Source organism: Podarcis melisellensis (genome assembly GCF_964234715.1).
Source record: "Podarcis melisellensis genome assembly, chromosome: 18".
NCBI classification, from domain to species: domain Eukaryota; kingdom Metazoa; phylum Chordata; class Lepidosauria; order Squamata; family Lacertidae; genus Podarcis; species Podarcis melisellensis.
In genome coordinates, this window is record NC_138536.1 from 6,820,169 (window position 1) to 6,827,445 (window position 7,277).

Consider the following 7,277-nt stretch of genomic DNA (forward strand, 5'->3'; position numbering starts at 1 on the left):
ACAGTACCCCGGGTTACATACGCTTCAGGTTACATACGCTTCAGGTTACAGACTCCGCTAACCCAGAAATAGTACCTCGGGTTAAGAACTTTGCTTCAGGATGAGAACAGAAATCGTGCTCCGGCGACGCGGGAGCAGCGGGAGGCCCCATTAGCTAAAGTGGTGCTTCAGGTTAAGAACAGTTTCAGGTTAAGAACGGACCTCTGGAACGAATTAAGTCTTACCCCGAGGTACTACTGTATCTGTTTATTTTACAAACCTATGTCCTGCTTGATTGTAATCAAACCTCAAAGGTGTTTGCGAAAAGAATAAAGTAATAAAAATGTCACTTAAAACAACAACATCCCAAGAAGTTTAAAAAGAAACAAACCAGCCTACTTAAAATATTCAAAAATAATTGAAATCAACAATAAGCTGTAATAGCAAGTTGAAGCAAATTAATGTCAACATTCTAGATACCTGGATAAAAAGGTAAAGGGACCCTTGACCATTAGGTCCAGTCGTGGCTGACTCTGGGGTTGCAGTGCTCATCTCGCTTTATTGGCCGAGGGAGACGGCGTACATCTTCCGGGTCATGTGGCCAGCAGGATTAAGCCACTTCTGGCAAACCAGAGCAGCGCACGGAAACGCCGTTTACCTTCCCGCCGGAGTGGTTCCTATTTATCTACTTGCACTTTGACGTGCTTTCGAACTGCTAGGTTGGCAGGAACAGGGACCGAGCAACAGGAGCTCACCCCGTCGCGGGGATTCGAACCGCCGACCTTCTGATCAGCAAGTCGTAGGCTCTGTGGTTTAACCCACAGCGCCACCCGCATCCCCTAAGACTGAAGTACAATTGCGAATGACTCTGGGGTTGCGGCGCTCATCTTGCTTTACAGGCCAAGAGAGCCGGCGTTTGTCAGCTCAGCAGACAGTTTTTCTGGGTCATGTGGCCAGCATGACTAAGCCGCTTCTGGCGCAACAGAACACCAAAACCAGAGCAGCACACGGAAAACGCCGTTTACCTTCCCACTGGAGCAGTACCTATTTATCTACTTGCGCTGGTGTGCTTTCAAACTGCCAGGTTGGCAGGAGCTGGGACAGAATAACGGGAGCTCACCCCGTCACGGGGATTCGAACCGCTGACTTCCTGATCAGCAAGCCTGAGAGGCTCAGTGGTTTAGACCACAGCGCTACCCGCGTCCCCAATTAATAGATAGAAAATGGTAAAAAGATGCAGCAAACAAATTTAAATATGGAATCCGTGGAGGGAGGGAAGGAGGTCCGAAGGTTCAAAATAACCTTGTATGTGAGGGGTCCAGTTCCAAGGGTCTTCTGGCGGTTCCCTCCCTGCGAGAAGTGAGGTTATAAGGAGCCAGGTAGAGGGCCTTCTCGGTGGTGGCGCCTGCCCTGTGGAACGCCCTCCCATCTGATGTCGAGGAAATAAGCAACTATCTGACTTGTAGAAGACATCTGAAGGCAGCCCTGTTTAGGGAAGATTTTAATGATTGATGTTGTACTGTGTTTTTAATATTCTGTTGGGAGCCGTCCAGAGTGGCTGGGGAAACCCAGCCAGATGGACAGGGGTATAAACAAATTGTTGTTGTTAATTAGGTCTGCCACTCATTCCTTATTCAGCCACCGTGCTGCGTCGCCGAATGACTTTGACCCAGTTGATCCCCTTCAGTCTGGCCTACCCCCCAGGGCTGTTGTGAGAAACAAACAGGGGGAGGGGGGAATATGCTGATGAACTACAGGCCATGATCCCTGCAAGACCATGACTCTGTGGGTTCTTCGCAGGAGGAACTCCCTACCCACCCACACCGCCCCACCAGCAAATACTGATTTGAAACCTGGAAGAGTTCCCTGCTCTTCTGGTCCAAATGGATGCAGCCTGGGAGTGGTTACTATGGCAACCGCAGGACACTGCTTTGAACCACCAGTTTCCATTTGTGTTGCTGGCCCGAGTTACCATGGCAACCCCTCTGCCTCTGTTCTGCTGGTGCTCTCTCCGCAAGGAGGGCGTTGTTGTTGTTGTTTAGTCGTGTCCGCCTCTTTGTGACCCCCTGGACCAGAGCACGCCAGGCCCTCCTGTCTTCCACTGCCTCCCGCAGTTTGGTCAAACTCATGTTAGTTGCTTCAAGAACACCGTCCAACCATCTTGTCCTCTGTCGTCCCCTTCTCCTTGCGCCCTCCATCTTTCCCAGTATCAGGGTCTTTTCCAGGGAGTCTTCTCTTCTCATGAAGTGGCCAAAGTCTTGGAGCCTCAGCTTCAGGATCTGTCCTTCCAGTGAGCACTCAGGGCTGATTTCCTTCAGAATGGAGAGGTTGGATCTTCTTGCAGTCCATGGGACTCTCAAGAGTCTCCTCCAGCACCAGAATTCAAAAGCATCCATTCTTCGGCGATCAGCCTTCTTCATGGTCCATCTCTCACTTCCATACATCACTACTGGGAAAACCAGAGCTTTAACTATACGGACCATTGTTGGCAAGGTGATGTCTCTGCTTTTTAAGATGCTATCTAGGTTTGTCATCGCTTTTCTCCCGAGAAGCAGGCATCTTTGAATTTCGTGACTGCTGTCACCATCTGCAGGAGGGTACAGAGTCCCATTTTGGACGAAAGGGAGTTGTTTTGGAAGAAACAGAACTCTGACACAACATACCTTCAGGCGCAAGGTGGGGAATTCTGTTGGAAACGGAAGCTGCCGCAATGGGAAGCATCGCCAGACGTTAGGAACAGAAATGCAGGCGAAACAGGAACGATGTGTGCTTTGGTCTTGTGAATGTTACACACACAATTACTGTACATTATTTTCTGCATTGTTTTTGATATTTCGCTTCCATTCTAATGCACTGAAGCCCTGCTCAGAATTGGCCTGTTGAAATGAACGGCTCACTTTGATCTATCAATTCCAATGGGTTTACTCTGAGTAGGACTTAGCTGGGTACGCCCCCAATTCTTTACCCTTGTGCCCACTGCTCTGGGAGCAATCACCATTGAATTTATAGGGCCCAGTTTCCTGTGTAGGATGCTGCTGTGCAAATCGATAAAATAATACTTTTTTAAAAAACAGTGATGACGAACTGGACCTGTTTTCCCTTTAATAATGCTCAGAATAGCTTCCATTTTATTTTACTATGCAAAAGATGCTGATGCAAAGATTGCTGAAAATCATTAAATCCATTTCCCTACATTATTTCAAAATTAATCTCACTTTTCCAACAGCGTACACTATTGCAACTTTATAATAGAAAAGAATTTGTCTGCGTGGCTCGGACCCAATGTTAGTCCGCCTGGAGGCAGAGGCATAAAGGACACAATTAACTAAGATCCATTAATTTCATTAATTGCTCTTGAGTAGGCTTTATTTGGCTACAGCCCAATATCTTTAATATTAATATCTGATAGAGTGAAAGCCAAGACTAGTCCTTGGGGGGGGGGTTCCTCAAAATTATCGCTAACGCACAGTGTGATACTATCCAAGTTTACTCAGAAGTAAGCCCCGTTTGGGAAAGCATGCATATGATGGCAGCTAGTAAATTAGCTTCGCTTTTTCGCCATATTTTTACCTGGAAAACAAATAAATCAGGCGTTGCGATAAACATCAAAGCACTCAGCAATAAAGTAAAGGTAAAGGGACCCCTGACCATTAGGTCCAGTCGTGGCCGACTCTGGGGTTGCGGCGCTCATCTCGCTTTACTAGCCGAGGAAGCCGGCGTACAGCTTCCGGGTCATGTGGCCAGCAGGACTAAGCCGCTTCTGGTGAACCAGAGCAGCGCACGGAAATGCCGTTTACCTTCCCGCCGGAGTGGTACCTATTTATCTACTTGCACTTCGACGTGCTTTTGAACTGCTAGGTTGGCAGGAGCAGGGACCGAGCAACGGGAGCTCACTCCGTGGGGATTCGAACCACCAACCTTCTGATCGGCAAGTCCTAGGCTCAGTGGTTTAACCCACAGTGCCACCCACGTCCCTCGCACTCAGCAATAAATAGCAATAAAATAGCAATGGAGTGTTTCAAATATTCAAATCAGATCTTATGAAACCAATCCTGCTTTCTGCGTATCGTCTGGATGAGCAACGGTTACGTGGCACAAATGGTACTTCAGTAGCACAAGGAGTCAGGATATTTGGCCATTTAACCCAGTATTGTTACTACGGATTGGCAGCAGCTCTCTAGCTTCTCAAAGAGGAGATTTTACCAGCCCTAAATGCAGGGGCCAGGGATAGAAGTTGGGCTGTGATGTGTGTGCTCTAACACTGTGGGACGCGGGTGGCGCTGTGGTCTAAACCACTGAGCCTCTTGGGCTTGCTGATTGGAAGGTCAGTGGTTTGAATCCCCATGACGGGGGGAGCTCCCGTTGCTCTGTCCCAGCTCCTGCCAACCTTAGCAGTTTGAAAGCACGCCAGCGCAAGTAGATAAATAGGTACCACTGCAGCGGGAAGATAAACGGCATTTCCGTGCGCTCTGGTTTCCGTCACGGTCTCCCGTTGTGCCAGAAGCGTTTTAGTTCTGCTGGCCACATGACCCGGAAAGCTGTCTGTGGACAAACGCCAGCTCCCTCAGCCTGAAAGCGAGATGAGCGCCGCAACCCCAGAGTCGCCTTTGACTGGACTTAACCGTCCAGGAGTCCTTTACCTTTACTGCTCTAACACTGAGCTGTGGTCCTTCCCCCTAAACAAAAATTAAGATTCCAGACCTCATGGTTCTAAATAAAAAACTTATTTATTTATTTATAATAATATTTATTAAAAATTTTAAGCAATAAAAACATACATAATAACATATTCTTTTCCAATATCCACATTTCATTCTCATCTTTGGACTTCCTCACATCTCTTGTTCCTGCATTCTGAACTCATAAATTTTGCTAGCAAATTATTTACTTGTTTCAATTCATATAATATAATTATCCAATATTAAATCTCAAATTTTAGAATTTAAATCACTCTTTTGAAAAATTAGTTTTAAGATATTATTTATCCAAAATTTGTCTTTTCTTTCAATTACGTTTAAATTTATATTCCTTATTACTAATTTGTTGGAGCCATGTTATTACAAATCTTACATCTTTCTTAAGATTCATACAATTTACAATGTTTTTGTAGATAATCCTTAAATTTCTTCCAGTCCTCCTCCACCAGTTCTTCTCCCAGGTCTAAATAAAGAACTTATTTAAATAGGAATATAGGAAGGTTTTTATTGATCCCCCCCCCAATTTTTTACCCAATCAGCCACAAATCAAGACAAATTTAATACTTTTTATCCCAAAATTGGTTTCCCACACTCCGTCCTTGATGTGTCAAAAGTAGGGGTAGGCAACCTAAGGCCAGGGGGCCGGATGCGGCCCAATAGCCTTCTCAATCCAGCCCGGGCACAGTCCAGGAATCAGCGTGTTTTTACATGAGTAGAAGGTGTCCTTTTATTTTAAATGAATCTCTGGGTTATATGTGGGGCATAGGAATTCGTTCATTTATTTTTTTCCAAAATATAGTCTGGCCCCCCACAAGCTCTGAGGGACAGTGGACCGGCCCCCTGCTATTTGCTGACCCCTGACCTATCCCATATGGAGATAGTCCCAGTGTCCTCTGTTGGCTGAGAGCCAACAGAGCATTTCTAGCTGAAAGCTGGTGCTCCAACGATGGAGGAAGTCAAAGAGAGGGGGTGCTTCGTGCCCTCTCCCTTTTGTTACCTGGACAGGTAAGGTCACGCCCATCTCTGGTCACCTGCAAAAGGAAGTACCATATTTTTTGCTCTATAAGACTCACTTTTTCCCTCCTAAAAAGTAAGGGGAAATGTGTGTGCGTCTTATGGAGCGAATGCAGGCTGCGCAGCTATCCCAGAAGCCAGAACAGCAAGAGGGATTGCTGCTTTCACTGCGCAGCGATCCCTCTTGCTGTTCTGGCTTCTGAGATTCAGAATATTTTTTTCTTGTTTTCCTCCTCCAAAAACTAGGTGCGTCTTGTGGTCTGGTGCATCTTATAGAGCGAAAAATACGGTATGTCCCAGCCAGGAGGAAGCAGGAAGTTCTCGACTGGCTGGACCAGACTCCCCTGCATGTCCACTCTAGGAAAACAAGGAATGTCGTACTTGACTGCTACTTGTCTATCACATCCCACACTCTCCACATAACAAGGCAGCTTGAGACGACCTTGCAGTGTTTCAAGCCACAGATGTGCACATAAGCACAAGAATTCCACCCAATTTTGCCCTTGGCCCCACCCCGACACTTGCATCCGGCCCCCAGAAGGTCCCCCAGAAGGTTCAGCGCAAGCGAATGCGGCCCTCGGGCTGAAGAGGATTCCTCGCCCAGGTCTGATTCTTAATTTTATTCTTTCCTGTGTGCGCAAACAGCTTTGTTTATTCTTATTTAAGGAAAGGGGGGGCGAAAGACGAGACCGACAAAGGACAAAGCACCCAGGCTCCTTTGGGTTGGCGAATACGCTTTGGCGCTCGGGTTTTATTGCACAGCTAAATCACAGCAAATTGCCCAGCGCCTTTAAGCAATTGGGTTTAATTTAAAACTTCCACGGGAGCGCAGCTCCGCAATAAATTTCCAGGCGAGAGATATTCGTGGATAAGATGGCGCATTTTGTTCCCAATTAACAGCATTCCTTTCTTTCTCCTTTTCTTTTTTAATGGGGAGGGGGACCAAGGAGATGAAATAAAAGGAGGGGAAACCAAACTAACTGAAGAGGCAAATAAATATATCATTACTCTTGCTCCCTCTAATTGCAAACCTAGCTGCTGACTGCCAAATGGATGTTGGAAAGCTGGTTGCATGTACAGTGCTACCTTGGGTTACATACGCTTCAGGTTACAGACTCCGCTAACCCAGAAATAGTACCTCGGGTTAAGAACTTTGCTTCAGGATGAGAACAGAAATCGTGCTCTGGCGGTGGGAGGCCCCATTAGCTAAAGTGGTGCTTCAGGTTAAGAACAGTTTCAGGTTAAGAACGGACCTCCGGAACGAATTAAGTACTTAACCCGAGGTACCACTGTATTTGGGAAGGCCATGCAATGGCTAATTGTGTGAATGTTCTCTAATTTTCAAACACGGTGCTGCCTCGAGTCTCAGTAGATAGAGGGAGGTGCAATGGCAGATTTGGAGATGTCAAATTTTGATGGCGCCCTGCGTGATGTTAAAATGTGGCGCTCCCTGCTGTTGTAAACCAAAATTGCCTTTTTTCCCTTATGGGGTATCCAAGAGCCCATATAGAGTCCTTACGTAGGTTCCCTATTGGTGGGAGAAAGTAACAGAGGCCAACCAGAGAATATTGAGAAGCAAAGCAGCTA

At 46.6% G+C, this 7,277-nt stretch overlaps 1 long non-coding RNA gene across 1 annotated transcript in view; it reads left to right on the forward strand.

Annotated features, from left to right (window-relative positions):
- Window positions 1–6,757: 6,757 nt before the first annotated feature.
- Window positions 6,758–7,277, forward strand: part of LOC309361041 — a 559,475-nt gene continuing 558,955 nt past the window's right edge. The window contains exon 1 of the long non-coding RNA XR_014164326.1: window positions 6,758–6,930. This is a non-coding gene — a long non-coding RNA (uncharacterized lncRNA). The remainder of the gene's footprint in view (window positions 6,931–7,277) is intronic.